This window comes from Pseudophryne corroboree, chromosome 9 (assembly GCF_028390025.1).
Source record: "Pseudophryne corroboree isolate aPseCor3 chromosome 9, aPseCor3.hap2, whole genome shotgun sequence".
Taxonomy (NCBI): Eukaryota; Metazoa; Chordata; class Amphibia; order Anura; family Myobatrachidae; genus Pseudophryne; species Pseudophryne corroboree.
Window position 1 is genome coordinate 302,437,953 of NC_086452.1, and position 27,216 is coordinate 302,465,168.

The following is a 27,216-nucleotide window of genomic DNA, read 5'->3' on the forward strand; positions in this document are numbered from 1 at the left end:
CTCCTACTTCTGCCACTAGTTACCTGCTATTGTGTTTTTGTTTTGTTTTTTTTGTTTTTTTTCTTTCCTCTTCATTGCTCGCTTCCACCCCACCATGGGTTTTCCTGTAATGTTTACCTCCACTGATTGCACACCTTTCCATTGTGCCCTACATGCAGGGTACATCATACTACTGCATAAGCATCCGTTTTCCCATATATGAACTTGGCCCTTGTATGGCTCACCTTCCACAGTGTAACCTCCAAAGTGCGCCCAACATGGCTGCCCCATATGGTACACTTGTGGATGGGATGAAAAATACATGGACCTTGTGGTTTTGTTGGAACCCTACTCTAAACTGTAGGACTCTGAAATCACCCCCATTTTGTGTCATCTCTTCTAGGGGTAGACTATTCCACCCTGGGTAATCCTACGCGGAGCGCCTAAGATAGCTGCTGCACTTGGTACCTGTGAGGGTGGAATACACAACCCTTGGAAGTTATTACCCAAAATACCTGCACCAATCCTGCGTTATGCTTTCTGTGGGCTTAAGGTTTTTCTTTTATGTCTGTGTTGCTTATCTATTGTTGTATTACTCAAATCATCTGTATCATGTGTATTGTTTTTGATGTCTGTAAAGCGCCTTGAGTCCTGTTGGAGAAAGAGCGCTATATAAATAAAATTATTATTATTATTATTATTATTATTATTATAGTTATGGTTGTCATCAAATATCTGAAGTAATGATAGATCAACACAGTTTAGGATGAAAGCAATAAAGCTGAAAACTGAACTAACGATGTTCAAGGAGAGGGAACCTTTCACCTGTAAAAGAAGATAAATTATTAAAAGGCATAGTACACATAGGGCCTGTTTCAGAGTTGTACTCTAATGCAATTGCAATTTTTTAGGCTACAGAACTGTTAATGTTACCAAGTGAAGATGCCACGCAGAAATGAAATAAGACCAGTGGTCGGCTGGGCAGGGGTGCAGGGTATCATATCACCCCCCCAGGCCGGTACAATTTTACTATTTCAGGGCTACCTGGCTGCAGGATGCAGTCAGAGGACATGGCTGCTGCACTGCTAGAGAGATATAGCTATCAATCAGTGCTGCAAGTATGGCGTACCGGTAAGAAATTCCCAGCCTGTACGCCGTACCGCCAGGCCATCCACCAAACCTGCATCCCGCTGGTGTCTGTGTGCGGGGAGGAGAGTGTGGAGCAATGTATATCTGGCACAGTGGAATTTGGCCACACCCATTTGTTGACGTATTTTTCTACTTGCACCACTGCTAACAATAAATGGCTGCCCTCATAACAGGCTACAAAAAGAAGCCCGCTGTCAACAAGTGGAAGGCCAAGTTTCCTTTCCTAGGAGCCCAAAAAGCTAAAAAGTGGGAAAAGGGGGAGTGGCTTATCAGGGGTGTCTGGACTGCTCCATAATAGAGAAGAAGCTGTTTCCTGTTTTCTCCACCCTTTTCAGAAGCCGGGCAAGTGACTTTGGGGGCTTGCATACAGGACTCTGGGGGGTATCCAATTAGCTGTGATAATGCAGTTTCGCAATATTTCATCGCATTTGTGTTAACTTGATATCCAATTAGCTGCAAAAAGTTATTGGTGATAAGTCTCCATAGTGTTGATTACAAATTTCTATTCACCATCTCTAAGCAGGGTATACGTAGTGTAAAAATGTCGGGATTTGGTTCAGAAGCCCTGGGACACCCTCCCTAATGACTAATTAGGCACTTTGAAGTTTTTCATTATTTTTTATTGGCCAATAATAATTTCTGGCGTCAACATTTTTTAAAGTGATGGAAATTGGGGTACAAGGTACAGTAAAATTGGGGTGCTTTATGAGTGGGACAAGAGTTTTTATGCTTGCAGATGAAAGTAGTCGGTCCATTTCCACTTTTTTTTAAAAAGTCTGCTAAAATGACCTAAATACATACTTAGATAAGGAGAGTGCCTGGCTGGGCACGATATCTATATAAGAGTCTTGCAATTTTGTGATTGGTTGAAGAGGTCAATTGTTGCTAGGCAGATCAGAGTTTTGAGTGAGTGAGCCTATCGGTGAGTGTAGGGGAGGTGTTTAGTGCATTAAGGGTAGAAACTTCCAGAGTTGCTTCCTCTTGTCGGCTGGAAGGATAAGTGCAGGCTGTGTTATTGCTGTCTCTCTCACTCCTTCTCCCCTTGAGATTTCTTTCTCTGATTTGTTCTCTATTCCCTCCTTTTCAGTATTCTTTATTCCCTATTTCTTTATCTATCTCTTTCCTATCTAGTTTCATTTTGTCTTTTTATACTTTTGTACAGTTTAAAATTTGTTGCTTCCTGCTGCTTTCTCTTGCACCCCCCCCCCCACCTGCCATTTCAAATTGCCCAGCTAGTGTGTCCCCTGCATCATGCCGAGGCCCAAGCGCTCTGCTCCCCGTCCCCAGCGGCTGGCGGACTCGGCTCCCCCGCCAGGGGCTGTGTGCCTCCGCTGCCCTCCCTGCCAGGCCCGCTCTCAGCTCCGGAGCAGGAGACGCGACGGCGCAGGATCCATCAGCGCCTCCCGTCTCCGTGCAGACTGCAGCGCCCGGCGGCTCCGTGCGTCCCGCGGTCAGCGGGTCTGGCGCGGCGTCCGCTGGCGCTGGGGGGTTGATTCCTCGCGGCAGGGATTCGGCACCCCCGGCCGCGAGTGTACCTGTTCCTGCAGCACCGGCAGGCCGCGTCTCTCCCGCAAACAGCGGGTATGGGACAACGGTCACCGGTGCTGCTGCGGGCTGCATGCTCGGCGGGGATTTGGCACCCCCGGCCGAGCTGATTTCAATTATAAGGGTGGGTGCGGGCGCGGCTACCCCGGGGCATAGCGGGCCCCCCGCGGGTCCCGCGCCTGGTGCTATTGTGGCCCCTGATGCACCCCTGGCTTCTGGTGGGCATCACAGGGCCCCGGTGGCCGGGGGTGTCAGCGGGCATTTGAATAATCTAGCTGAGGGGAGTACTGTGCTCCAAGGGCAGGCTCCCCTCACGGCGGCCATTTTAGTGCCTGGCTGCAGCTCCCATGAATCTCAGCAGGCTGCTAGGGCTATGCTGAGTGGGGCAGCCATCTGCTGGACACTTGGAGGTACTGCGGGCCTTTTCTGTACAAGGCTCCACAGCAGCCTCGGTGTCTTTTCCAGGCCAACATGCGTCCTTTACAGCTTTCAGGTCCGTGGCGGGGGATAGTTATACTACAGGCACCCTTGGCTTGCCGGCATTCTCCTCCCCCATCGGTATGGGCCTACCTTATTTGCAATTTCCGTTTGCCCCAGCAGTTTCTCAAAGTTTTCCCACACTAGTTTCTACCCCACGGGTGGTCCAATCAGTCTGGTCCTCTGGGATGGGGCAAGCTTTCGGCCACCCCCCTAATGTTTCTTCTTTCGGGGGAGGGTTCCAGTCCACTTCCCTTCCGGTGCCACCCTTCCATCAGTTTCCGTACTATCAACCGCCTTATCCCCCGGCGCAGCAGGGGCCCTACGGGTAGCCTTGGCAGGGCGGTTTTGGGTCACTAAATGGTCGCTTTCCCAGCATTAGCCAGGCAGGTACCATGCCTCCGTACCTTCCCCCATCCCATGCACCGCCAGTTCAGGCGGTACCATCCATGTCGGGTACACCGTTACCTTTAGGGGCCCCAGGCGGGGAAGCGCCGCGCCCCCTCCCTGGTCCATTGGTTGATTTGGCTGACATTCCTGGCAACTTAATACCGCTTGTTTCTGTTCCCGAGGTTAGTGCAGACAGCTCTTTGGCCCCTCAGGCTGCTCCGATGCAGGATGGATCCGGGAGGCGCGGGGACGTGGACCCATCTCTGGCAGGTACCAGTACTTCATTTCCTGGTCTCTCGCAGGCGGCTGAGATGGCCGACAACCCTGGCCCTTCAGGTTCTGGTGAGCATGATGTTACGGCTGATTCATCTGTTGTGTCATCATCTGAATCCTCTGGTAGCAGCGAGGGGTCTAATTCGCCCAAACGCCCGCGCAAGCTTCGAAAAAGGCGGTGGCTCCTGACGAGCCGCCATTGTTTTCGGAGATGATGCGCAGCGCCAACACTGCTGTTACTCGGGGCTTACGGAAGAGGATGAAGGAGAAAATAGTTAAAGGGAAATTTGTCGACCTGTTCACCCTCACGGACGACATGAGGAAGGACTTCGAAAAGGCTAAGAAGGCGGGGGGTGTCGGGGAAAATGCTTTCCGGAGTTTTCATCACTGGTTGAGAGGTTTCTTTGTCTTTTCTGCTGTTTACCTGAAACTCGCCCCGACGAACATCTGAATGTGGTGAAATACATGTTTTTGATTAACGAGATGTTCTTAAAGTACAAAGGTTCCGTCTGGAGGGATTATGATGAAAAATTCCGTAAAAATCAGGATGGCAATCCGACGTTACCTTTGGGTTTTAAGGATGTCGAGGTTTGAATGGAGGTTTCAAACCAAGGGGGTAGTACGGTTGAGGGGCAGACCAAAAGGAAGTTTTCGGGGGGCAAGAATGTCCCCAGGACGGCAGCGAAGGGCAAGTGTTTTGCGTTTAAAGACTCTAAATGCACTAGGGGTGCGGCCTGTCATTTTCGTCACTCCTGCCGCATCTGTGGAGCCAATCACCCTGCAAAGGATTGTAAGTCCGGAGGCGAGGTTAAGCTGGCCGACCAGGGTGCTGCCGGCGGCAGTGCGAAATAAGGTACCCTCACCTATAGTTGTACCGGAGTTGGCTAAATGGTTGCACCATTACCCCAAGACGGCGGAGGCTGAGTTTTTGTTAGCCGGGTTTAGTTGCGGTTTTCGTTTGCCCATTTCGGAATCAGTTTCTGTTGTGTCTCGCAGGAATTTGAAGTCGGCAAGGGAGTTTCCCCATGTGGTCAGGCAGAAGGTGGAGGCGGAGGTGAAGTTAGGTCGCATGTGCGGCCCTTTCACATGTAAGCCTCTGCCCGGGTTATGCATATCCCCCTTGGGGGTAGTTCCCAAGAAGGCACCGGGCAAATTCTGCTTGATCCAGCATTTGTCCTACCCACATGGGAGCTCCATTAACGACGCCATTCCTGAGGAGTTTTGCACAGTCAGGTATCAGTTGTTTGATGAGGAAATTGAGTTGATTCGGGGTTTTGGGCCTGCAGCACTGTTGGCCAAGTTAGATGTTGAGTCCGCTTTTCGCCTTCTTCCCCTTCACCCCGACTCTTTCAGGTTCATGGGTTTTCGGTTAGGCGGTTTCTTCTATGTGGACAAATGTTTGCCGATGGGTTGCTCAGTCTCTTGCGCCTATTTCGAGAAATTTAGCTCGTTCCTGCATTGGTGCATTTCTGCGGGAACTGGGCACGTTGGGATCGCCCACTATCTCGATGACTTTCTTTTTGTAGGCCCAAGAGACAGCAGCATTTGCCAGGAACTCCTTTTTTCGGCGGTCGCCTTGTTCAGGGTTCTGGGAGTGCCTGTTGCCCACGATAAGACGGAGAGACCCACGTGTTGCCTTTCTTATCTGGGCATCGAGGTTGACACTAGCGCGGGTTGTTGTCGCATTCCTGCGGACAAGGTCAGGAAGCTTTTGGGACAGATCGAGGACTGCTTGAGTAAGCGTAAAGTTAGACTTCGTCAGGTGCAGTCTCTTTTAGGCTCCTTTAATTTTGCTTGCCGGGTCATTTCTATGGGGAGGGTTTTTTGCCGTAAGCTCAAGAGGGCCACGGCTGGAGTGACTGGGCCGCATCACACCATTTGTCTGTCTCGTGAGATTAAGGACGACCTTAGAACTTGGTCGACCTTTTTGGTTACCTTTAATTCAGTATTGTTGTGGCCCCTCCGGCCCGTCGCTAATTCTTCCCTGGAGCTGTTCACAGATGCTGCAGGTTCTACGGGTTTTGGTGCTTTTTTCCAAGGCGAGTGGTGTGTTTCAGCTTGGCCCCGGTTTTGGGTATCTCATGGTTTTACCGCTAACCTACTTTTATTGGAGCTGTTTCCAATAATTGTGGCGGTGGAGTTGTGGGCCTCCAAGTTGGTGAACCGTACGATCGTCTTTTGGTGCGACAATTTGGGGGTGGTGCAGGCGGTAAACAATCAACGTGCATCGTCGCCACAGGCTTTGCGGCTGTTGAGATTTTTGGTGTTACAATGTCTACATTTTAACATCACTTTCACGGCAAAGCACATGCCTGGGGTCGAGAACGGCATCGCTGATGCGCTGTCGTGTTTCGACTATGCCAGGTTTCGCAGGTTGGCCCCTGGGGCGGAGGCCCTAGGCTTGACATGTCCAACTTCTGTTTGGCAGATTATAGAACTGGCGTAGTCGGATTGGCGCTGAATTCCTTGGCTCCTTCGACCCGTCGGGCATATGCTGCGGCTTGGCGTAAGTGGCAGGCGCACCAGCTTAGGCGTGGGGCCGGGGGTAAGTCGGAGGAGGATGTTTTGTTGGCCTTTGTCTGGGAGTGTTACCAGAGTGGTAGGTCCAAGGCATCCATGTCCTCGGCTTTGGCGGGGATTTCGTTCCATGCTCGGTTGCAGCAGAGGACGGACCCCACCAGGTTGTTTACTTTATCCAAGGCGCTCAGGGGTTGGGCAAGGTTAAGTCCATCCCAGCCAGATAGGCGCAGGCCTATTGACACGCAGTTGTTGCGCGAGCTCATGGCGATTCTGCCGGCGGTGACTGATTCTGCGTTTGAGGCGTCCCTTTTCCGTGCAGCCTTTTCCTTTGCATTTTTTGGGGCCTTTCGGGTTGGCGAGCTGGTGGCCGCTAATAAACGGTCCACTGATACAGGCATGCTTTTCAGGGACCTGGTGCTCAAGGAAGGTGTCGCCATGTGTAGGTTACCCCGCTCCAAGACCGACCAGCTGGGTCGGGGATGCTGGGTGACTTTGAAGGCTCAGGACGATGACGAATTATGCCCTGTACTGCTTGCAAAAATTTATTTACCTTTACGGCCTAAATGTGGTGCTCAAGTACTACTGCACTGGGATGCATTGCTTCTCACTCGGTTTCAGTTTGCCGCTGTGTTAAAGTGCTGTTTGGTCGCCCTGGGGCTTAATAGCGCTGAATATGGGATGCATTCCTTCCGCATCGGTGCGGCAACTTGCGCTGAGGCACGCGGACTTCCACCGTCAGCCATTCAGGAAATGGGACGTTGGAAGTCAGCGGCGTTTAAGTCTTATATTAGATTGGATAAGGTTTAATGTTGCGCTACTTGCGCTAACCCAAAAACGTTGTTTACCTGCCAATTTTGGAATGGCTAGCGTTCCACAATTGGAGGTGTGAAGGGATTTTTTTAATTTTTCCTCCGAGGGGGCCTAATTACAATTGGTTGACACTCCAGGTCCACGGGAGGTTTTTAAGTTTTCTCCTTCACTTGGGTTTTATGTTACTAACTGTTCAGTTCGGTCTAACGGTTCTAATTACCCGTTTTATGTGCACGGCCTGACAGCTAGGTTACTTTTTCTTTTACAGTGTCCACTGATTCCACCGAACAGATTTGGGTAGTTGGCCATTCTTATGTGTTTTGGGCCGAGCGTCATCCCCTTGCTGGTAGGTCATCTGAGTTGTTAGGTGGTCGCAGAGTGTGATGGTTAGGTGTGAGAGGTCTCAGATGGTTTGGACTCTTGGAGCTGTTGTTTCAGCATGAGCAGCGCTGGGGGCGTCCCCAATGGTTGCTGCTGCACCTGGACGGTATCGATGTAGGTCACCTAAAAGGTATAGATCTTATCCTTCGGATTCAGGCGGATTTGGGGGAGCTTAGCTTGCTTTGGCCTGGTGTACGCTTGGTTTGGACTGGCATTATTCCTAAGTTTGTCTGGAGGGGATCCCGGAACGTCACAGCGCTTGACAGGGCTAGGAAGAAGATTAACTTTGCTGTGTCGAAGTTTGTGTTGGCTGCTGGTGGTTTGGCTGTTAGACATCCGCTATTGGTGCTCCAGAGCCCCTTTTATTTTAGGAAGGATGGTGTGCATCTCTCCCATCTTGGGTTTGGAGTTTTTCTGAGGGCGCTGTTTTCTTGTCTGGATTAGTTTGTTATCTTTGTAGGTAGGGATAGGATTTGTTTTGATAGGTATTTTGTTCTTTTAGTTGGATTTCATTTCGTATTGGGTTGGCGGGCTGCGTTTCTCTGAAACTGGCAGTGGCGGGAAGGCGCTACTGGCCAGCGGTCACTTGTAGCATAAGTGGTGTTGTGGGGCACTTACCCCTTTTGAAGGACGGCGAGTGTGTCCTGCCCTTGTGGGGGGCGAGGGGCGCTTCCTTGGGGAGCGTCCTCACTCTGCTATAGGAAGGGGTGGTGAGACCTTCGCAACACAGGTTATGCTGATATATATAGATGGGGCATTTCAGTCACACCCATGACAGTTGGGGCGTTTAGTCGCCGCCATTTTTTAAGATCGTGACTAGAGCTGGTTAGTGGTAGCGTCTTCCTGGCCACCCACTACGAGTGAGGTCATTCCAATTAATAAATTCACCCCACCACAGCACCCCCACACCCGCCCCTCTGCCACCCACGGCACCACCGCACCCACCCCTCCCCCACCCGCAGCACCACCCAAGCCCACACCTGCCGATCCCCATCCATCACACCCCCGCACTCACTCCTCCCCCACCTGCGGCACTCCTGCAACTCACCCCTTCCCAACCCGCAGTGGCTTCAAACCCCCTCCCCCACCCATGGCACCCCCGCACCCACACCACCCGTGCCACTCCTGCACTGCCCCTCCCCCACCCACGGCAGCCCCACAACTGCCCCTCCCGCACCCGCCCCTCCCCCATCCACGGCACAGGACTCCCTCCCCCACCTGTTGTTCATGCTATCACTACATATATTGCTAGTTTTAAAGAAAAACGGGGGTACTGAACTACACACCCTATTTTTAAACATAATAAGAGGTACTATCATGTTCAGGCTTCTACAACCATACAGGAAAAAGAAAAATGCTGATTCACAGAAGTAGAAAAGTTCTAACAGAAACCACAAATATTATCTACAGCCACACCACACTGGATACGCCCAATCTCATCTGATCTTGGAAGCTAAGCAGTGTTGGGCCTGGTTAGTACTTGGATGGGAGACCACCTGGCAATACAAGGTGCTGTAGGAATTTTTATACTGCCAACACCGTTCTGTTGATGCATTCCATTTTCAAACTTATTAATTTATGTACCAGTAGTTAGAAGTAGAAAAGTTCTAACAGAAACCACAAAGCTCATCTACAGCCACACCACACTGGATACGCCCAATCTCATCTGATCTTGGAAACTAAGCAGTGCTGGGCCTGGTTAGTATTTGGATGGGAAATCTCCTGGGAATGCAAGGTGCTGCAGATATTTTTATACTGCCAACTCCGTTCTGTTGATGCATTCCATTTTCAAACTTTTCCATTTACAGGTTGAGTATCCCATATCCAAATATTCCGAAATACGGAATATTCCGAAATACGGACTTTTTTGAGTGAGAGTGAGATAGTGTAACCTTTGTTTTTTGATAGCTTAATGTACACAAACTTTATTTAATACACAAAGTTATTAATAATATTGTATTAATTGACCTTCAGGCAGTGTATATAAGGTGTATATGAAACATAAATGAATTGTGTGAATGTAGACACACTTTGTTTAATGCACAATGTTATAAAAAATATTGGCTAAAATTACCTTCAGGCTGTGTGTATAAGGTGTATATGTAACATAAATGCATTCTGTGCTTAGATTTAGGTCCCATCACCATGATATCTCACTATGGTATCTAATTATTCCAAAATACGGAAAATCCCATATCCAAAATACCTCTGGTCCCAAGCATTTTGGATAAGGGATACTCGACCTGTATTTACCAGTAGTTAGACGTAGAAAAGTTCTAACAGAAACCCCAAAACTCATCTACAGCCACACCACACTGGATACGCCCAATCTCATCTGATCTTGGAAGCTAAGCAGTGTTGGGCCTGTTTAGTACTTGGGTGGGAGACCACCTGGGAATATGAGGTGCTGTAGGTATTTTTATACTGCCAAAACCGTTCTGTTGATGCATTCCATTTTCAAAATTATTCATTTATGTACCAGTAGATAGAAGTAGAAAAGTTCTAACAGAAAACACAAAGCTCATCTACAGCCACACAACACTGGATACGCCCAATCTCATCTGATCTTGGAAGCTAAGAAGTGTTGGGCCTGGTTAGTACTTGGATGGGAGACCACCTGGGAATACAAGGTGCTGTAGGTGTTTTTATACTGCCAACACCATTCTATTGATGCATTCCTTTTTCAAACGTATTCATTTATGTACCACTGGTTAAAAGTAGAAAAGTTCTAACAGAAACCACAAAGCTTATCTACAGCCACACCACACTGTATACGCCCAATATCATCTGATCTTAGAAGCTAAGAAGTGTTGGGCCTGGTTAGTACTTGGATGGGAGACAATCTAGGAATACAAGGTGCTGGAGGTATTTTTTTAAACTGCCAACACCATTCTGTTGATGCATTCCATTTTCAAACTAATTCATTTATGTACCAGTAGCTAGAAGTAGAAAAGTTCTAACAGAAACCGCAAAGTTCATCTACAGCCACACCACACTGGATACGCCCAATCTCATCTGATCTTGGAAACTAAGCAGTGCCGGGCCTGGTTAGTATTTGGATGGGAAACCACCTGGGAATGCAAGGTGCTGCAGATATTTTTATACTGCCAACTCCGTTCTGTTGATGCATTCCATTTTCAAACTTTTTCATTTATTTACCAGTAGTTAGAAGTAGAAAAGTTCTAACCGAAACCATAAAGATTATCTACAGCCACACCACACTGGATACGCCCAATCTCATCTGATCTTGGAAGCTAAGCAGTGTTGGGCTTGGTTAGTACTTGGATGGGACACCACCTGGGAATACAAGGTGCTGCAGGTATTTTTATACTGCCAACACCGTTCTGTTGATGCATTCCATTTTCAAACTTATTCATTTATGTACCAGTAGTTAGAAGTAGAAAAGTTCTAACAGAAACCACAAAGCTCATCTACAGCCACACCACACTGGATACGAACAATCTCATCTGATCTTGGAAGCTAAGCAGTGTTGGTCCTGTTTAGTACTTTGGTGGGAGACCACCTGGGAATACGAGGTGCTGTAGGTATTTTTATACTGCCAACACCGTTCTGTTGATGCATTCCATTTTCAAACTTATTCATTTATGTACCAGTAGTTAGAAGTAGAAAAGTTCTAACAGAAACTACAAAGCTCATCTACAGCCACACCACACTGGATACGCCCAATCTCATCTGATCTTGGAAGCTAAGCAGTGTTGGGCCTGGTTAGTACTTGGATGGGAGACCACCTGGGAATGCAAGGTGCTGCAGATATTTTTATACTGCCAACTCCGTTCTGTTGATGCATTCCATTTTCAAACTTTTTCATTTATTTACCAGTAGTTAGAAGTAGAAAAGTTCTAACCGAAACCACAAAGATTATCTACAGCCACACCATACTGGATACGCCCAATCTCATCTGATCTTGGAAGCTAAGCAGTGTTGGGCTTGGTTAGTACTTGGATGGGAGACCACCTGGGAATACAAGGTGCTGCAGGTATTTTTATACTGCCAACACCGTTCTGTTGATGCATTCCATTTTCAAACTTATTCATTTATGTACCAGTAGTTAGAAGTAGAAAAGTTCTAACAGAAACCACAAAGCTCATCTACAGCCACACCACACTGGATACGAACAATCTCATCTGATCTTGGAAGCTAAGCAGTGTTGGGCCTGTTTAGTACTTTGGTGGGAGACCACCTGGGAATACTAGGTGCTGTAGGTATTTTTATACTGCCAACACCATTCTGTTGATGCATTCCATTTTCAAACTTATTCATTTATGTACCAGTAGCTAGAAGTAGAAAATTTCTTTCAGAAACCACAAAGTTCATCTACAGCCACACCACACTGGATACGCCCAATCTCATCTGATCTTGGAAACTAAGCAGTGCTGGTCCTGGTTTGTATTTGGATGGGAAACCACCTGGGAATGCAAGGTGCTGCAGATATTTTTATACTGCCAACTCCGTTCTGTTGATGCATTCCATTTTCAAACTTTTTCATTTATTTACCAGTAGTTAGAAGTAGAAAAGTTCTGACAGAAACCACAAAGATTATCTTCAGCCACACCACACTGGATACGCCCAATCTCATCTGATCTTGGAAGCTAAGCAGTGTTGGGCCTGGTTAGTACTTGGATGGGAGACCACCTGGCAATACAAGGTGCTGGAGGTATTTTTATACTGCCAATACCGTACTGTTGATGCATTCCATTTTCAAACTTATTCATTTATGTACCATTAGTTAGAAGTAGAAAAGTTCTTACAGAAACTACAAAGCTCTTCTACAGCCACACCACACTGGATACGCCCAATCTCATCTGATCTTGGAAGCTAAGCAGTGTTGAGACTGGTTAGTACTTTGATGGGAGACCACCTGGGAATACAAGGTGCTGCAGGTATTTTTATACTGCCAACACCGTTCTGTTGATGCATTCCATTTTCAAACTTATTAATTTATATACCAGTAGTTAGAAGTAGAAAAGTTCTAACAGAAACCACAAAGCTCATTTACAGCCACACCACACTGCATATGCCCAATCTCATCTGATCTTGGAAGCTAAGCAGTGTTGGTCCTGGTTAGTACTTGGATGGGAGACCACCTGGCAATACAAGGTGCTGTAGGTATTTTTATACTGCCAACACCATTCTGTTGATGCATTCCATTTTCAAACTTATTCATTTATGTACCAGTAGCTAGAAGTAGAAAATTTCTTTCAGAAACCGCAAAGTTCATCTACAGCCACACCACACTGGATACGCCCAATCTCATCTGATCTTGGAAACTAAGCAGTGCTGGGCCTGGTTAGTATTTGGATGGGAAACCACCTGGGAATGCAAGGTGCTGCAGATAATTTTATACTGCCAACTCCGTTCTGTTGATGCATTCCATTTTCAAACTTTTTCATTTATTTACCAGTAGTTAGAAATAGAAAAGTTCTGACAGAAACCGCAAAGATTATCTTCAGCCACACCACACTGGATACGCCCAATCTCATCTGATCTTGGAAGCTAAGCAGTGTTGGGCTTGGTTAGTACTTGGATGGGAGACCACCTGGGAATACAAGGTGCTGTAGGTGTTTTTATACTGCCAAGACCATTCTGTTGATGCATTCCATTTTCAAACTTATTCATTTATGTATCAGTAGTTAGAAGAAGAAAAGTTCTAACAGAAACCACAAAGCTCATCTACAGCCACACCACATTGGATACGCCCAATCTCATCTGATCTTGGAAGCTAAGCAGTGTTGGGCCTGGTTAGTACTTGGATGGAAGACCACCTGGGAATACAAGGTGCTGTAGGTATTTTTATACTGCCAACACCATTCTGTTGATACATTCCAATTTCAAACTTATTCATTTATGTACCAGTAGCTAGAAGTAGAAAAGTTCTAACAGAAAACACAAAGCTCATCTACAGCCACACCACACTGGATACGCCCAATCTCATATGATCTTGGAAGCTCAGAAGTGTTGGGCCTGGATAGTACTCGGATGGGAAACCACCTGGGAATACAAGGTGCTGTAAGTGTTTTTATACTGCCAAGACCATTCTGTTGATGCATTACATTTTCAAACGTATTCATTTATGTACCAGTAGTTAGAAGTAGAAAAGTTCTAACAGAAACCACAAAGCTCATCTACAGCCACACCACACTGGATACGAACAATCTCATCTGATCTTGGAAGCTAAGCAGTGTTGGGCCTGTTTAGTACTTTGGTGGGAGACCACCTGGGAATATGAGGTGCTGGAGGTATTTTTATACTGCCAACACCGTTCTGTTGATGCATTCCATTTTCAAACTTATTCATTTATGTACCAGTAGTTAGAAGTAGAAAAGTTCTAACAGAAACCACAAAACTCATCTACAGCCACACCACTCTGGATACGCCCAATCTCATCTGATCTTGGAAGCTAAGCAGTGTTGGTCCTGGTTAGTACTTGGATGGGAGACCACCTGGCAATACAAGGTGCTGTAGGTATTTTTATACTGCCAACACCGTTCTGTTGATGCATTCCATTTTCAAACTTATTAATTTATGTACCAGTAGCTAGAAGTAGAAAAGTTCTAACAGAAACCACAAAGCTCATCTACAGCTACACAACATTGGATACACCCAATCTCATCTGATCTTGGAAGATAACCAGTGTTGGTCCTGGTTAGTACTTGGATGGGAGACCACCTGGCAATACAAGGTGCTGTAGGTATTTTTATATTGCCAACACCATTCTGTTGAAGCATTCCATTTTCAAACTTATTTATTTATGTACCAGTAGCTAGAAGTAGAAAAGTTCTAACAGAAACCGCAAAGCTCATCTACAGCCACATCACACTGGATACGCCCAATCTCATCTGATCTTGGAAACTAAGCAGTGCTGGGCCTGGTTAGTATTTGGATGGGAAACCTCCTGGGAATGCAAGGTGCTGCAGATATTTTTATACTGCCAACACCGTTCTGTTGATGCATTCCATTTTCAAACTTTTTCATTTATTTACCAGTAGTTAAAAGTAGAAAAGTTCTAACAGAAACCACAAAGCTCATCTACAGCCACACCACACTGGATACGAACAATCTCATCTGATCTTGGAAGCTAAGCAGTGTTGGGCCTGTTTAGTACTTGGATGGGAGACCACTTGGCAATACAAGGTGCTGTAGATATTTTTATACTGCCAATACCTTTCTGTTGATGCATTCCATTTTCAAACTTATTCATTTATGTACCAGTAGTTAGAAGTAGAAAAGTTCTAATAGAAACTACAAAGCTCATCTACAGCCACACCACACTGGATACACCCAATCTCATCTGATTTTGGAAGCTAAGCAGTGTTGGGCCTGGTTAATAATTGGATGGGAGACCACCTGGGAAAACAAGGTGCTGTAGGTATTTTTATACTGCCAACACTGTTCTGTTGATGCATTCCATTTTTAATCTTATTCATTTATGTACCAGTAGTTAGAAGTAGAAAAGTTCTAACAGAAACCACAAAGCTCATCTACAGCTACACAACATTGGATACGCCCAATCTCATCTGATCTTGGAAGCTAAGCAGTGTTGGTCCTGGTTAGTACTTGGATGGGAGACCACTTGGCAATACAAGGTGCTGTAGGTATTTTTATATTGCCAACACCATTCTGTTGAAGCATTCCATTTTCAAACTTATTTATTTATGTACCAGTAGCTAGAAGTAGAAAAGTTCTAACAGAAACCGCAAAGCTCATCTACAGCCACATCACACTGGATACGCCCAATCTCATCTGATCTTGGAAACTAAGCAGTGCTGGGCCTGGTTAGTATTTGGATGGGAAACCTCCTGGGAATGCAAGGTGCTGCAGATATTTTTATACTGCCAACTCCGTTCTGTTGATGCATTCCATTTTCAAACTTTTTCATTTATTTACCAGTAGTTAGAAGTAGAAAAGTTCTAACAGAAACCACAAAGCTCATATACAGCCACACCACACTGGATACACACAATCTCATCTGATCTTGGAAGCTAAGCAGTGTTGGGCCTGTTTAGTACTTGGGTGGGAGATAACCTGGGAATACGAGGTGCTGTAGATATTTTTATACTGCCAACACCGTTCTGTTGATGCATTCCATTTTTAATCTTATTCATTTATGTACCAGTAGTTAGAAGTAGAAAAGTTCTAACAGAAATCACAAAGCTCATCTACAGCCACACCACACTGGATACGCCCAATATCATCTGATCTTGGAAGCTAAGAAGTGTTGGGCCTGTTTAGTACTTGGATGGGAGACAACCTGGGAATACAAGGTGCTGGAGGTATTTTTATACTGCCAACACCATTCTGTTGATGCATTCCATTTTCAAACTTATTCATTTATGTGCCAGTAGCTAAAAGTAGAAAAGTTCTAACAGAAACCGCAAAGTTCTTCTACAGCCACACCACACTGGATACGCCCAATCTCATCTGATCTTGGAAACTAAGCAATGCTGGGCCTGGTAAGTATTTGGATGGGAAACCACCTGGGAATGCAAGGTGCTGCAGATATTTTTATACTGCCAACTCCGTTCTGTTGATACATTCCATTTTCAAACCTGTTCATTTATGTACCAGTAGTTAGAAGTAGAAAAGTTCTAACAGAAACCGCAAAGCTCATCTACAGCCACACCACACTGGATCTGCCTAATATCATCTGACCTTGGAAGCTAAGCAGTGTTGAGCCTGGTTAGTACTTGGATGGGAGACAACCTGGGAATACAAAGTGATGTAGGTATTTTTATACTGCCAACACCGTTCTGTTGATGCATTCCATTTTCAAACTTATTCATTTATGTACCAGTAGCTAGAAGTAGAAAAGTTCCAACAGAAAACACAAAGCTCATCTACAGCCACACCACACTGGATACGCCCAATCTCATATGATCTTGGAAGCTCAGAAGTGTTGGGCCTGGATAGTACTCGGATGGGAAACCACCTGGGAATACAAGGTGCTGTAAGTGTTTTTATACTGCCAAGACCATTCTGTTGATGCATTACATTTTCAAACGTATTCATTTATGTACCAGTAGTTAGAAGTAGAAAAGTTCTAACAGAAACCACAAAGCTCATCTACAGCCACACCACACTGGATACGAACAATCTCATCTGATCTTGGAAGCTAAGCAGTGTTGGGCCTGTTTAGTACTTTGGTGGGAGACCACCTGGGAATATGAGGTGCTGGAGGTATTTTTATACTGCCAACACCGTTCTGTTGATGCATTCCATTTTCAAACTTATTCATTTATGTACCAGTAGTTAGAAGTAGAAAAGTTCTAACAGAAACCACAAAACTCATCTACAGCCACACCACACTGGATACGCCCAATCTCATCTGATCTTGGAAGCTAAGCAGTGTTGGTCCTGGTTAGTACTTGGATGGGAGACCACCTGGCAATACAAGGTGCTGTAGGTATTTTTATACTGCCAACACCGTTCTGTTGATGCATTCCATTTTCAAACTTATTAATTTATGTACCAGTAGCTAGAAGTAGAAAAGTTCTAACAGAAACCACAAAGCTCATCTACAGCTACACAACATTGGATACACCCAATCTCATCTGATCTTGGAAGATAACCAGTGTTGGTCCTGGTTAGTACTTGGATGGGAGACCACCTGGCAATACAAGGTGCTGTAGGTATTTTTATATTGCCAACACCATTCTGTTGAAGCATTCCATTTTCAAACTTATTTATTTATGTACCAGTAGCTAGAAGTAGAAAAGTTCTAACAGAAACCGCAAAGCTCATCTACAGCCACATCACACTGGATACGCCCAATCTCATCTGATCTTGGAAACTAAGCAGTGCTGGGCCTGGTTAGTATTTGGATGGGAAACCTCCTGGGAATGCAAGGTGCTGCAGATATTTTTATACTGCCAACACCGTTCTGTTGATGCATTCCATTTTCAAACTTTTTCATTTATTTACCAGTAGTTAAAAGTAGAAAAGTTCTAACAGAAACCACAAAGCTCATCTACAGCCACACCACACTGGATACGAACAATCTCATCTGATCTTGGAAGCTAAGCAGTGTTGGGCCTGTTTAGTACTTTGGTGGGAGACCACCTGGGAATACGAGGTGCTGTAGGTATTTTTATACTGCCAACACCGTTCTGTTGATGCATTCCATTTTCAAACTTATTCATTTATGTACCAGTAGTTAGAAGTAGAAAAGTTCTAACAGAAACTACAAAGCTCATCTACAGCCACACCACACTGGATACGCCCAATCTCATCTGATCTTGGAAGCTAAGCAGTATTGGGACTGGTTAGCACTTTGATGGGAGACCACCTGGGAATACAAGGTGCTGCAGGTATTTTTATACTGCCAACACCGTTCTGTTGATGCATTCCATTTTCAAACTTATTCATTTATGTACCAGTAGCTAGAAGTAGAAAAGTTCTAACAGAAACCACAAAGCTCATCTACAGCCACACCACACTGGATACACCCAATCTCATCTGATTTTGGAAGCTAAGCAGTGTTGGGCCTGGTTAGTACTTGGATGGGAAACCACCTGGGAATAAAAGGTGCTGTAGGTATTTTTATACTGCCAACACTGTTCTATTGATGCATTCCATTTTCAATCTTATTCATTTATGTACCAGTAGTTAGAAGTAGAAAAGTTCTAACAGAAACCACAAAGCTCATCTACAGCCACACAACATTGGATACGCCCAATCTCATCTGATTTTGGAAGCTAAGCAGTGTTGGTCCTGGTTAGTACTTGGATGGGAGACAACCTGGCAATACAAGGTGCTGTAGGTATTTTTATATTGCCAACACCATTCTGTTGAAGCATTCCATTTTCAAACTTATTTATTTATGTACCAGCAGTTAGAAGTAGAAAAGTTCTAACAGAAACCGCAAAGCTCATCTACAGCCACATCACACTGGATACGCCCAATCTCATCTGATCTTGGAAACTAAGCAGTGCTTGGCCTGGTTAGTATTTGGATGGGAAACCTCCTGGGAATGCAAGGTGCTGCAGATATTTTAATACTGCCAACTCCGTTCTGTTGATGCATTCCATTTTCAAACTTTTTCATTTATTTACCAGTAGTTAGAAGTAGAAAAGTTCTGACAGAAACCATAAAAATTGTCTTCAGCCACACCACACTGGATACGCCCAAACTCATCTAATTTTGGAAGCTAAGAAGTGTTGGGCCTGGTTAGTACTTGGATGGGAGACCACTTGGCATTACAAGGTGCTGTAGGTATTTTTATACTGCCAATACCGTTCTGTTGATGCATTCCATTTTCAAACTTATTCATTTATGTACCAGTAGTTAGAAGTAGAAAAGTTCTAACAGAAACTACAAAGCTCATCTACAGCCACACCACACTGGATACACCCAATCTCATCTGATTTTGGAAGCTAAGCAGTGTTGGGCCTGGTTAGTACTTGTATGGGAGACCACCTGGGAATACAAGGTGCTGTAGGTATTTTTATACTGCCAACACTGTTCTGTTGATGCATTCCATTTTTAATCTTATTCATTTATGTACCAGTAGTTAGAAGTAGAAAAGTTCTAACAGAAACCACAAAGCTCATCTACAGCTACACAACATTGGATACGCCCAATCTCATCTGATCTTGGAAGCTAAGCAGTGTTGGTCCTGGTTAGTACTTGGATGGGAGACCACTTGGCAATACAAGGTGCTGTAGGTATTTTTATATTGCCAACACCATTCTATTGAAGCATTCCATTTTCAAACTTATTTATTTATGTACCAGTAGCTAGAAGTAGAAAAGTTCTAACAGAAACCGCAAAGCTCATCTACAGCTACATCACACTGGATACACCCAATCTCATCTGATCTTGGAAACTAAGCAGTGCTGGGCCTGGTTAGTATTTGGATGGGAAACCTCCTGGGAATGCAAGGTGCTGCAGATATTTTTATACTGCCAACTCCGTTCTGTTGATGCATTCCATTTTCAAACTTTTTCATTTATTTACCAGTAGTTAGAAGTAGAAAAGTTCTAACAGAAACCACAAAGCTCATATACAGCCACACCACACTGGATACACACAATCTCATCTGATCTTGGAAGCTAAGCAGTGTTGGGCCTGTTTAGTACTTGGGTGGGAGATAACCTGGGAATACGAGGTGCTGTAGATATTTTTATACTGCCAACACCGTTCTGTTGATGCATTACATTTTTAATCTTATTCATTTATGTACCAGTAGTTAGAAGTAGAAAAGTTCTAACAGAAACCACAAAGCTCATCTACAGCCACACCACACTGGATACGCCCAATATCATCTGATCTTGGAAGCTAAGAAGTGTTGGGCCTGGTTAGTACTTGGATGGGAGACAACCTGGGAATACAAGGTGCTGGAGGTATTTTTATACTGCCAACACCATTCTGTTGATGCATTCCATTTTCAAACTTATTCATTTATGTGCCAGTAGCTAGAAGTAGAAAAGTTCTAACAGAAACCGCAAAGTTCATCTACAGCCAGTCAGCCACATCACACTGGATACGCCCAATCTCATCTGATCTTGGAAACTAAGCAATGCTGGGCCTGGTAAGTATTTGGATGGGAAACCACCTGGATATGCAAGGTGCTGCAGATATTTTTATACTGCCAACTCCGTTCTGTTGATACATTCCATTTTCAAACCTGTTCATTTATGTACCAGTAGTTAGAAGTAGAAAAGTTCTAACAGAAACCGCAAAGCTCATCTACAGCCACACCACACTGGATCTGCCTAATATCATCTGACCTTGGCAGCTAAGCAGTGTTGGGCCTGGTTAGTACTTGGATGGGAGACAACCTGGGAATACAAAGTGATGTAGGTATTTTTATACTGCCAACACCGTTCTGTTGATGCATTCCATTTTCAAACTTATTCATTTATGTACCAGTAGTTAGAAGTAGAAAAGTTCTAATAGAAACCACAAAGTTCATCTACAGCCAGACCACACTGGATACGCCCAATCTCATCTGATCTTGGAAGCCTAGCAGTGTTGGGACTGTTTAGTACTTTGGTGGGAGACAACCTGGGAATACGAGGTGCTGTAGGTATTTTTATACTGCCAACACCGTTCTGTTGATGCATTCCATTTTCAAACTTATTCATTTATGTACCAGTAGTTAGAAGTAGAAAAGTTCTAACAGAAACTACAAAGCTCATCTACAGCCACACCACACTGGATACACCCAATCTCATCTGATTTTGGAAACTAAGCAGTGTTGGGCCTGGTTAGTACTTGGATGGGAGACCACCTGGGAATACAAGGTGCTGTAGGTATTTTTATACTGCCAACACTGTTCTGTTGATGCATTCCATTTTCAATCTTATTCATTTATGTACCAGTACTTAGAAGTAGAAAAGTTCTAACAGAAACCACAAAGCTCATCTACAGCCACACAACATTGGATACGCCCAATCTCATCTGATCTTGGAAGCTAAGCAGTGTTGGTCCTGGTTAGTACTTGGATGGGAGACCACCTGGCAATACAAGGTGCTGTAGGTATTTTTATACTGCAAACACCGTTCTGTTGATGCATTCCATTTTAAAACTTATTCATTTATGTACCAGTCGTTAGAAGTAGAAAAGTTCTAACAGAAACCACAAAGCTCATCTACAGCCACACCACACTGGATACGCCCAATCTCATCTGATCTTGGAAGCTAAGCAGTGTTGAGCCTGGTTAGTACTTGGATTGGAGGCCACCTGGGAATACAAGGTGCTGTAGGTATTTTTATATTGCCAACACCATGCTGTTGAAGCATTCCATTTTCAAACTTATTTATTTATGTACCAGTAGCTAGAAGTAGAAAAGTTCTAACAGAAACCGCAAAGCTCATCTACAGCCACATCACACTGGATACGCCCAATCTCATCTGATCTTGGAAACTAAGCAGTGCTGGGCCTGGTTAGTATTTGGATGGGAAATCTCCTCGGAATGCAAGGTGCTGCAGATATTTTTATACTGCCAACTCCGTTCTGTTGATGCATTCCATTTTCAAACTTTTTCATTTATTTACCAGTAGTTAGAAGTAGAAAAGTTCTAACAGAAACCACAAAGCTCATCTACAGCCACACCACACTGGATACACACAATCTCATCTGATCTTGGAAGCTAAGCAGTGTTGGGCCTGTTTAGTACTTGGGTGGGAGATAACCTGGGAATACGAGGTGCTGTAGATATTTTTATACTGCCAACACCGTTCTGTTGATGCATTCCATTTTTAATCTTATTAATTTATGTACCAGTAGTTAGAAGTAGAAAAGTTCTAACATAAACCACAAAGCTCATCTACAGCCACACCACACTGGATACGAACAATCTCATCTGATCTTGGAAGCTAAGCAGTGTTGGGCCTGTTTAGTACTTTGGTGGGAGACCACCTGGGAATACGAGGTGCTGTAGGTATTTTTATACTGCCAACTCCGTTCTGTTGATGCATTCCATTTTCAAACTTTTTCATTTATTTACCAGTAGTTAGAAGTAGAAAAGTTCTGACAGAAACCACAAAAATTATCTTCAGCCACACCACACTGGATACGCCCAAACTCATCTAATCTTGGAAGCTAAGAAGTGTTGGGCCTGGTTAGTACTTGTATGGGAGACCACCTGGCATTACAAGGTGCTGTAGATATTTTTATACTGCCAACTCCGTTCTGTTGATGCATTCCATTTTAAAACTTATTCATTTATGTACCAGTAGTTAGAAGTAGAAAAGTTCTAATAGAAACTACAAAGCTCATCTACAGCCACACCACACTGGATACACCCAATCTCATCTGATTTTGGAAGCTAAGCAGTGTTGGGCCTCGTTAGTACTTGGATGGGAGACCACCTGGGAATACAAGGTGCTGTAGGTATTTTTATACTGCCAACACTGTTCTGTTGATGCATTCCATTTTTAATCTTATTCATTTATGTACCAGTAGTTAGAAGTAGAAAAGTTCTAACAGAAACCACAAAGCTCATCTACAGCCACACCACACTGGATACAGCCAATCTCATCTGATTTTGGAAGCTAAGCAGTGTTGGGCCTGGTTAATACTTGGATGGGAGACCACCTGGGAATACAATGTGCTGTAGGTATTTTTATACTGCCAACACTGTTCTGTTGATGCATTCCATTTTCAATCTTATTCATTTATGTACCAGTAGTTAGAAGTAGAAAAGTTCTAACAGAAACCACAAAGCTCATCTACAGCTACACAACATTGGATACGCCCAATCTCATCTGATCTTGGAAACTAAGCAGTGCTGGTCCTGGTTAGTATTTGGATGGGAAACCTCCTGGGAATGCAAGGTGCTGCAGATATTTTTATACTGCCAACTCCGTTCTGTTGATGCATTCTATTTTCAAACTTTTTCATTTATTTACCAGTAGTTAGAAGTAGAAAAGTTCTAACAGAAACCACAAAGCTCATCTACAGCCACACCACACTGGATACGAACAATCTCATCTGATCTTGGAAGGTAAGCAGTGTTGGGCCTGTTTAGTACTTTGGTGGGAGACCACCTGGGAATACGAGGTGCTGTAGGTATTTTTATACTGCCAACACCGTTCTGTTGATGCATTCCATTTTCAAACTTATTCATTTATGTACCAGTAGTTAGAAGTAGAAAAGTTCTAACAGAAACTACAAAGCTCATCTACAGCCACACCACACTGGATACGCCCAATCTCATCTGATCTTGGAAGCTAAGCAGTATTGGGACTGGTTAGTACTTTGATGGGAGACCACCTGGGAATACAAGGTGCTGCAGGTATTTTTATACTGCCAACACCGTTCTGTTGATGCATTCCATTTTCAAACTTATTCATTTATGTACCAGTAGCTAGAAGTAGAAAAGTTCTAACAGAAACCACAAAGCTCATCTACAGCCACACCACACTGGATACACCCAATCTCATCTGATTTTGGAAGCTAAGCAGTGTTGGGCCTGGTTAGTACTTGGATGGGAGACCACCTGGGAATAAAAGGTGCTGTAGGTATTTTTATACTGCCAACACTGTTCTATTGATGCATTCCATTTTCAATCTTATTCATTTATGTACCAGTAGTTAGAAGTAGAAAAGTTCTAACAGAAACCACAAAGCTCACCTACAGCCACACAACATTGGATATGCCCAATCTCATCTGATCTTGGAAGCTAAGCAGTGTTTGTCCTGGTTAGTACTTGGATGGGAGACAACCTGGCAATACAAGGTGCTGTAGGTATTTTTATATTGCCAACACCATTCTGTTGAAGCATTCCATTTTCAAACTTATTTATTTATGTACCAGCAGTTAGAAGTAGAAAAGTTCTAACAGAAACCGCAAAGCTCATCTACAGCCACATCACACTGGATACGCCCAATCTCATCTGATCTTGGAAACTAAGCAGTGCTGGGCCTGGTTAGTATTTGGATGGGAAACCTCCTGGGAATGCAAGGTGCTGCAGATATTTTAATACTGCCAACTCCATTCTGTTGATGCATTCCATTTTCAAACTTTTTCATTTATTTACCAGTAGTTAGAAGTAGAAAAGTTCTAACAGAAACCACAAAGCTCATCTACAGCCACACCACACTGGATACGAACAATCTCATCTGATCTTGGAAGCTAAGCAGTGTTGGGCCTGTTTAGTACTTTGGTGGGAGACCACCTGGAAATATGAGGTGCTGGAGGTATTTTTATACTGCCAACACCGTTCTGTTGATGCTTTCCATTTTCAAACTTATTCATTTATGTACCAGTAGTTAGAAGTAGAAAAGTTCTAACAGAAACTACAAAACTCATCTACAGCCACACCACACTGGATACGCCCAATCTCATCTGATCTTGGAAACTAAGCAGTGTTGGTCCTGGTTAGTACTTGGATGGGAGACCACCTGGCAATACAAGGTGCTGTAGGTATTTTTATACTGCCAACCCTGTTCTGTTGATGCATTCCATTTTCAAACTTATTAATTTATGTACCAGTAGCTAGAAGTAGAAAAGTTCTAACAGAAACCGCAAAGCTCATCTACAGCCACACCACACTGGATACGCCCAATCTCATCTGATCTTGGAAGCTAAGCAGTATTGGGACTGGTTAGTACTTTGATGGGAGACGACCTGGGAATACAAGGTGCTGCAGGTATTTTTATACTGCCAACACCGTTCTGTTGATGCATTCCATTTTCAAACTTATTCATTTATGTACCAGTAGCTAGAAGTAGAAAAGTTCTAACAGAAACCACAAAGCTCATCTACAGCCACACCACACTGGATACACCCAATCTCATCTGATTTTGGAAGCTAAGCAGTGTTGGGCCTGGTTAGTACTTGGATGGGAGACCACCTGGGAATAAAAGGTGCTGTAGGTATTTTTATACTGCCAACACTGTTCTATTGATGCATTCCATTTTCAATCTTATTCATTTATGTACCAGTAGTTAGAAGTAGAAAAGTTCTAACAGAAACCACAAAGCTCATCTACAGCCACACAACATTGGATATGCCCAATCTCATCTGATCTTGGAAGCTAAGCAGTGTTGGTCCTGGTTAGTACTTGGATGGGAGACAACCTGGCAATACAAGGTGCTGTAGGTATTTTTATATTGCCAACACCATTCTGTTGAAGCATTCCATTTTCAAACTTATTTATTTATGTACCAGCAGTTAGAAGTAGAAAAGTTCTAACAGAAACCACAAAGCTCATCTACAGCCACACCACACTGGATACACCCAATCTCATCTGATTTTGGAAACTAAGCAGTGTTGGGCCTGGTTAGTACTTGGATGAGAGACCACCTGGGAATACAAGGTGCTGTAGGTATTTTTATACTGCCAACACTGTTCTGTTGATGCATTCCATTTTCAATCTTATTCATTTATGTACCAGTACTTAGAAGTAGAAAAGTTCTAACAGAAACCACAAAGCTCATCTACAGCCACACAACATTGGATACGCCCAATCTCATCTGATCTTGGAAGCTAAGCAGTGTTGGTCCTGGTTAGTACTTGGATGGGAGACCACCTGGCAATACAAGGTGCTGTAGGTATTTTTATACTGCAAACACCGTTCTGTTGATGCATTCCATTTTAAAACTTATTCATTTATGTACCAGTCGTTAGAAGTAGAAAAGTTCTAACAGAAACCACAAAGCTCATCTACAGCCACACCACACTGGATACGCCCAATCTCATCTGATCTTGGAAGCTAAGCAGTGTTGAGCCTGGTTAGTACTTGGATTGGAGGCCACCTGGGAATACAAGGTGCTGTAGGTATTTTTATATTGCCAACACCATGCTGTTGAAGCATTCCATTTTCAAACTTATTTATTTATGTACCAGTAGCTAGAAGTAGAAAAGTTCTAACAGAAACCGCAAAGCTCATCTACAGCCACATCACACTGGATACGCCCAATCTCATCTGATCTTGGAAACTAAGCAGTGCTGGGCCTGGTTAGTATTTGGATGGGAAATCTCCTGGGAATGCAAGGTGCTGCAGATATTTTTATACTGCCAACTCCGTTCTGTTGATGCATTCCATTTTTAATCTTATTAATTTATGTACCAGTAGTTAGAAGTAGAAAAGTTCTAACAGAAACCACAAAGCTCATCTACAGCCACACCACACTGGATACGAACAATCTCATCTGATCTTGGAAGCTAAGCAGTGTTGGGCCTGTTTAGTACTTTGGTGGGAGACCACCTGGGAATACGAGGTGCTGTAGGTATTTTTATACTGCCAACTCCGTTCTGTTGATGCATTCCATTTTCAAACTTTTTCATTTATTTACCAGTAGTTAGAAGTAGAAAAGTTCTGACAGAAACCACAAAAATTATCTTCAGCCACACCACACTGGATACGCCCAAACTCATCTAATCTTGGAAGCTAAGAAGTGTTGGGCCTGGTTAGTACTTGTATGGGAGACCACCTGGCATTACAAGGTGCTGTAGATATTTTTATACTGCCAACTCCGTTCTGTTGATGCATTCCATTTTAAAACTTATTCATTTATGTACCAGTAGTTAGAAGTAGAAAAGTTCTAATAGAAACTACAAAGCTCATCTACAGCCACACCACACTGGATACACCCAATCTCATCTGATTTTGGAAGCTAAGCAGTGTTGGGCCTGGTTAGTACTTGGATGGGAGACCACCTGGGAATACAAGGTGCTGTAGGTATTTTTATACTGCCAACACTGTTCTGTTGATGCATTCCATTTTTAATCTTATTCATTTATGTACCAGTAGTTAGAAGTAGAAAAGTTCTAACAGAAACCACAAAGCTCATCTACAGCCACACCACACTGGATACACCCAATCTCATCTGATTTTGGAAGCTAAGCAGTGTTGGGCCTGGTTAATACTTGGATGGGAGACCACCTGGGAATACAATGTGCTGTAGGTATTTTTATACTGCCAACACTGTTCTGTTGATGCATTCCATTTTCAATCTTATTCATTTATGTACCAGTAGTTAGAAGTAGAAAAGTTCTAACAGAAACCACAAAGCTCATCTACAGCTACACAACATTGGATACGCCCAATCTCATCTGATCTTGGAAACTAAGCAGTGCTGGTCCTGGTTAGTATTTGGATGGGAAACCTCCTGGGAATGCAAGGTGCTGCAGATATTTTTATACTGCCAACTCCGTTCTGTTGATGCATTCTATTTTCAAACTTTTTCATTTATTTACCAGTAGTTAGAAGTAGAAAAGTTCTAA

The 27,216-nt window shown here is 44.0% G+C and overlaps 12 non-coding genes and 62 pseudogenes across 12 annotated transcripts; all 74 read left to right on the plus strand.

Annotated features, from left to right (window-relative positions):
- The first annotated feature begins 8,926 nt into the window (after positions 1–8,926).
- On the plus strand, positions 8,927–9,045 carry LOC134959793 (5S ribosomal RNA; annotated as a pseudogene).
- Positions 9,046–9,152: 107 nt separating this feature from the next.
- Positions 9,153–9,271, plus strand: LOC134962288 (5S ribosomal RNA; annotated as a pseudogene).
- Positions 9,272–9,821: 550 nt separating this feature from the next.
- LOC134959475 (5S ribosomal RNA) lies at positions 9,822–9,940 on the plus strand. The gene has a single exon (XR_010187508.1). It is a non-coding gene; the product is annotated as a 5S ribosomal RNA (ribosomal RNA).
- Positions 9,941–10,047: 107 nt separating this feature from the next.
- On the plus strand, positions 10,048–10,166 carry LOC134960235 (5S ribosomal RNA; annotated as a pseudogene).
- Positions 10,167–10,501: 335 nt separating this feature from the next.
- Positions 10,502–10,620, plus strand: LOC134961655 (5S ribosomal RNA; annotated as a pseudogene).
- A 107-nt stretch (positions 10,621–10,727) lies between these two features.
- LOC134959649 (5S ribosomal RNA) lies at positions 10,728–10,846 on the plus strand (annotated as a pseudogene).
- A 107-nt stretch (positions 10,847–10,953) lies between these two features.
- Positions 10,954–11,072, plus strand: LOC134961130 (5S ribosomal RNA; annotated as a pseudogene).
- A 107-nt stretch (positions 11,073–11,179) lies between these two features.
- On the plus strand, positions 11,180–11,298 carry LOC134961092 (5S ribosomal RNA). The gene has a single exon (XR_010187847.1). It is a non-coding gene; the product is annotated as a 5S ribosomal RNA (ribosomal RNA).
- A 107-nt stretch (positions 11,299–11,405) lies between these two features.
- Positions 11,406–11,524, plus strand: LOC134959171 (5S ribosomal RNA). The gene has a single exon (XR_010187246.1). It is a non-coding gene; the product is annotated as a 5S ribosomal RNA (ribosomal RNA).
- Positions 11,525–11,631: 107 nt separating this feature from the next.
- Positions 11,632–11,750, plus strand: LOC134959808 (5S ribosomal RNA; annotated as a pseudogene).
- A 107-nt stretch (positions 11,751–11,857) lies between these two features.
- LOC134963227 (5S ribosomal RNA) lies at positions 11,858–11,976 on the plus strand (annotated as a pseudogene).
- A 107-nt stretch (positions 11,977–12,083) lies between these two features.
- On the plus strand, positions 12,084–12,202 carry LOC134959863 (5S ribosomal RNA; annotated as a pseudogene).
- A 107-nt stretch (positions 12,203–12,309) lies between these two features.
- On the plus strand, positions 12,310–12,428 carry LOC134962317 (5S ribosomal RNA; annotated as a pseudogene).
- A 107-nt stretch (positions 12,429–12,535) lies between these two features.
- On the plus strand, positions 12,536–12,654 carry LOC134961512 (5S ribosomal RNA; annotated as a pseudogene).
- Positions 12,655–12,761: 107 nt separating this feature from the next.
- Positions 12,762–12,880, plus strand: LOC134961307 (5S ribosomal RNA; annotated as a pseudogene).
- A 107-nt stretch (positions 12,881–12,987) lies between these two features.
- LOC134962359 (5S ribosomal RNA) lies at positions 12,988–13,106 on the plus strand. The gene has a single exon (XR_010188020.1). It is a non-coding gene; the product is annotated as a 5S ribosomal RNA (ribosomal RNA).
- A 107-nt stretch (positions 13,107–13,213) lies between these two features.
- On the plus strand, positions 13,214–13,332 carry LOC134961669 (5S ribosomal RNA). The gene has a single exon (XR_010187946.1). It is a non-coding gene; the product is annotated as a 5S ribosomal RNA (ribosomal RNA).
- Positions 13,333–13,439: 107 nt separating this feature from the next.
- On the plus strand, positions 13,440–13,558 carry LOC134962743 (5S ribosomal RNA; annotated as a pseudogene).
- Positions 13,559–13,665: 107 nt separating this feature from the next.
- Positions 13,666–13,784, plus strand: LOC134961821 (5S ribosomal RNA; annotated as a pseudogene).
- Positions 13,785–13,891: 107 nt separating this feature from the next.
- LOC134960521 (5S ribosomal RNA) lies at positions 13,892–14,010 on the plus strand (annotated as a pseudogene).
- Positions 14,011–14,117: 107 nt separating this feature from the next.
- LOC134963464 (5S ribosomal RNA) lies at positions 14,118–14,236 on the plus strand (annotated as a pseudogene).
- Positions 14,237–14,343: 107 nt separating this feature from the next.
- Positions 14,344–14,462, plus strand: LOC134962189 (5S ribosomal RNA; annotated as a pseudogene).
- A 107-nt stretch (positions 14,463–14,569) lies between these two features.
- Positions 14,570–14,688, plus strand: LOC134961466 (5S ribosomal RNA; annotated as a pseudogene).
- Positions 14,689–14,795: 107 nt separating this feature from the next.
- On the plus strand, positions 14,796–14,914 carry LOC134960288 (5S ribosomal RNA; annotated as a pseudogene).
- Positions 14,915–15,021: 107 nt separating this feature from the next.
- Positions 15,022–15,140, plus strand: LOC134963068 (5S ribosomal RNA; annotated as a pseudogene).
- A 107-nt stretch (positions 15,141–15,247) lies between these two features.
- LOC134962190 (5S ribosomal RNA) lies at positions 15,248–15,366 on the plus strand (annotated as a pseudogene).
- Positions 15,367–15,473: 107 nt separating this feature from the next.
- On the plus strand, positions 15,474–15,592 carry LOC134961683 (5S ribosomal RNA; annotated as a pseudogene).
- A 107-nt stretch (positions 15,593–15,699) lies between these two features.
- LOC134963852 (5S ribosomal RNA) lies at positions 15,700–15,818 on the plus strand (annotated as a pseudogene).
- Positions 15,819–15,925: 107 nt separating this feature from the next.
- Positions 15,926–16,044, plus strand: LOC134963533 (5S ribosomal RNA; annotated as a pseudogene).
- Positions 16,045–16,377: 333 nt separating this feature from the next.
- On the plus strand, positions 16,378–16,496 carry LOC134962744 (5S ribosomal RNA; annotated as a pseudogene).
- Positions 16,497–16,603: 107 nt separating this feature from the next.
- Positions 16,604–16,722, plus strand: LOC134961822 (5S ribosomal RNA; annotated as a pseudogene).
- A 107-nt stretch (positions 16,723–16,829) lies between these two features.
- Positions 16,830–16,948, plus strand: LOC134959973 (5S ribosomal RNA; annotated as a pseudogene).
- A 107-nt stretch (positions 16,949–17,055) lies between these two features.
- On the plus strand, positions 17,056–17,174 carry LOC134963465 (5S ribosomal RNA; annotated as a pseudogene).
- Positions 17,175–17,281: 107 nt separating this feature from the next.
- Positions 17,282–17,400, plus strand: LOC134962191 (5S ribosomal RNA; annotated as a pseudogene).
- A 107-nt stretch (positions 17,401–17,507) lies between these two features.
- Positions 17,508–17,626, plus strand: LOC134960172 (5S ribosomal RNA; annotated as a pseudogene).
- Positions 17,627–17,733: 107 nt separating this feature from the next.
- LOC134963270 (5S ribosomal RNA) lies at positions 17,734–17,852 on the plus strand (annotated as a pseudogene).
- A 107-nt stretch (positions 17,853–17,959) lies between these two features.
- Positions 17,960–18,078, plus strand: LOC134964020 (5S ribosomal RNA). The gene has a single exon (XR_010188176.1). It is a non-coding gene; the product is annotated as a 5S ribosomal RNA (ribosomal RNA).
- A 107-nt stretch (positions 18,079–18,185) lies between these two features.
- LOC134964754 (5S ribosomal RNA) lies at positions 18,186–18,304 on the plus strand (annotated as a pseudogene).
- A 107-nt stretch (positions 18,305–18,411) lies between these two features.
- LOC134963734 (5S ribosomal RNA) lies at positions 18,412–18,530 on the plus strand (annotated as a pseudogene).
- Positions 18,531–18,863: 333 nt separating this feature from the next.
- LOC134961325 (5S ribosomal RNA) lies at positions 18,864–18,982 on the plus strand. Its single transcript, XR_010187887.1, has one exon. It is a non-coding gene; the product is annotated as a 5S ribosomal RNA (ribosomal RNA).
- A 107-nt stretch (positions 18,983–19,089) lies between these two features.
- Positions 19,090–19,208, plus strand: LOC134963069 (5S ribosomal RNA; annotated as a pseudogene).
- Positions 19,209–19,315: 107 nt separating this feature from the next.
- LOC134962173 (5S ribosomal RNA) lies at positions 19,316–19,434 on the plus strand (annotated as a pseudogene).
- Positions 19,435–19,541: 107 nt separating this feature from the next.
- Positions 19,542–19,660, plus strand: LOC134961684 (5S ribosomal RNA; annotated as a pseudogene).
- A 107-nt stretch (positions 19,661–19,767) lies between these two features.
- On the plus strand, positions 19,768–19,886 carry LOC134963619 (5S ribosomal RNA; annotated as a pseudogene).
- A 567-nt stretch (positions 19,887–20,453) lies between these two features.
- Positions 20,454–20,572, plus strand: LOC134963830 (5S ribosomal RNA; annotated as a pseudogene).
- Positions 20,573–20,679: 107 nt separating this feature from the next.
- On the plus strand, positions 20,680–20,798 carry LOC134963369 (5S ribosomal RNA). The gene has a single exon (XR_010188117.1). It is a non-coding gene; the product is annotated as a 5S ribosomal RNA (ribosomal RNA).
- A 107-nt stretch (positions 20,799–20,905) lies between these two features.
- Positions 20,906–21,024, plus strand: LOC134962245 (5S ribosomal RNA; annotated as a pseudogene).
- A 107-nt stretch (positions 21,025–21,131) lies between these two features.
- LOC134960940 (5S ribosomal RNA) lies at positions 21,132–21,250 on the plus strand (annotated as a pseudogene).
- A 107-nt stretch (positions 21,251–21,357) lies between these two features.
- LOC134964000 (5S ribosomal RNA) lies at positions 21,358–21,476 on the plus strand (annotated as a pseudogene).
- A 107-nt stretch (positions 21,477–21,583) lies between these two features.
- Positions 21,584–21,702, plus strand: LOC134960656 (5S ribosomal RNA; annotated as a pseudogene).
- Positions 21,703–21,809: 107 nt separating this feature from the next.
- Positions 21,810–21,928, plus strand: LOC134960174 (5S ribosomal RNA; annotated as a pseudogene).
- Positions 21,929–22,035: 107 nt separating this feature from the next.
- Positions 22,036–22,154, plus strand: LOC134964923 (5S ribosomal RNA; annotated as a pseudogene).
- Positions 22,155–22,261: 107 nt separating this feature from the next.
- Positions 22,262–22,380, plus strand: LOC134960031 (5S ribosomal RNA). The gene has a single exon (XR_010187690.1). It is a non-coding gene; the product is annotated as a 5S ribosomal RNA (ribosomal RNA).
- A 107-nt stretch (positions 22,381–22,487) lies between these two features.
- On the plus strand, positions 22,488–22,606 carry LOC134961497 (5S ribosomal RNA; annotated as a pseudogene).
- Positions 22,607–22,713: 107 nt separating this feature from the next.
- Positions 22,714–22,832, plus strand: LOC134964715 (5S ribosomal RNA; annotated as a pseudogene).
- A 107-nt stretch (positions 22,833–22,939) lies between these two features.
- On the plus strand, positions 22,940–23,058 carry LOC134960772 (5S ribosomal RNA; annotated as a pseudogene).
- Positions 23,059–23,165: 107 nt separating this feature from the next.
- Positions 23,166–23,284, plus strand: LOC134961230 (5S ribosomal RNA; annotated as a pseudogene).
- A 107-nt stretch (positions 23,285–23,391) lies between these two features.
- Positions 23,392–23,510, plus strand: LOC134961448 (5S ribosomal RNA). Its single transcript, XR_010187908.1, has one exon. It is a non-coding gene; the product is annotated as a 5S ribosomal RNA (ribosomal RNA).
- Positions 23,511–23,617: 107 nt separating this feature from the next.
- On the plus strand, positions 23,618–23,736 carry LOC134963353 (5S ribosomal RNA; annotated as a pseudogene).
- A 107-nt stretch (positions 23,737–23,843) lies between these two features.
- Positions 23,844–23,962, plus strand: LOC134962192 (5S ribosomal RNA; annotated as a pseudogene).
- A 107-nt stretch (positions 23,963–24,069) lies between these two features.
- Positions 24,070–24,188, plus strand: LOC134963136 (5S ribosomal RNA; annotated as a pseudogene).
- A 107-nt stretch (positions 24,189–24,295) lies between these two features.
- Positions 24,296–24,414, plus strand: LOC134961175 (5S ribosomal RNA; annotated as a pseudogene).
- Positions 24,415–24,521: 107 nt separating this feature from the next.
- LOC134963215 (5S ribosomal RNA) lies at positions 24,522–24,640 on the plus strand (annotated as a pseudogene).
- Positions 24,641–24,747: 107 nt separating this feature from the next.
- On the plus strand, positions 24,748–24,866 carry LOC134961460 (5S ribosomal RNA). Its single transcript, XR_010187911.1, has one exon. It is a non-coding gene; the product is annotated as a 5S ribosomal RNA (ribosomal RNA).
- Positions 24,867–24,973: 107 nt separating this feature from the next.
- Positions 24,974–25,092, plus strand: LOC134964524 (5S ribosomal RNA; annotated as a pseudogene).
- A 107-nt stretch (positions 25,093–25,199) lies between these two features.
- Positions 25,200–25,318, plus strand: LOC134960360 (5S ribosomal RNA; annotated as a pseudogene).
- Positions 25,319–25,425: 107 nt separating this feature from the next.
- LOC134962246 (5S ribosomal RNA) lies at positions 25,426–25,544 on the plus strand (annotated as a pseudogene).
- A 107-nt stretch (positions 25,545–25,651) lies between these two features.
- LOC134960941 (5S ribosomal RNA) lies at positions 25,652–25,770 on the plus strand (annotated as a pseudogene).
- A 107-nt stretch (positions 25,771–25,877) lies between these two features.
- Positions 25,878–25,996, plus strand: LOC134963202 (5S ribosomal RNA; annotated as a pseudogene).
- Positions 25,997–26,103: 107 nt separating this feature from the next.
- LOC134960175 (5S ribosomal RNA) lies at positions 26,104–26,222 on the plus strand (annotated as a pseudogene).
- Positions 26,223–26,329: 107 nt separating this feature from the next.
- On the plus strand, positions 26,330–26,448 carry LOC134964924 (5S ribosomal RNA; annotated as a pseudogene).
- A 107-nt stretch (positions 26,449–26,555) lies between these two features.
- Positions 26,556–26,674, plus strand: LOC134959101 (5S ribosomal RNA). Its single transcript, XR_010187178.1, has one exon. It is a non-coding gene; the product is annotated as a 5S ribosomal RNA (ribosomal RNA).
- A 107-nt stretch (positions 26,675–26,781) lies between these two features.
- LOC134960125 (5S ribosomal RNA) lies at positions 26,782–26,900 on the plus strand (annotated as a pseudogene).
- A 107-nt stretch (positions 26,901–27,007) lies between these two features.
- On the plus strand, positions 27,008–27,126 carry LOC134964716 (5S ribosomal RNA; annotated as a pseudogene).
- The last annotated feature ends 90 nt before the right edge of the window (positions 27,127–27,216 follow it).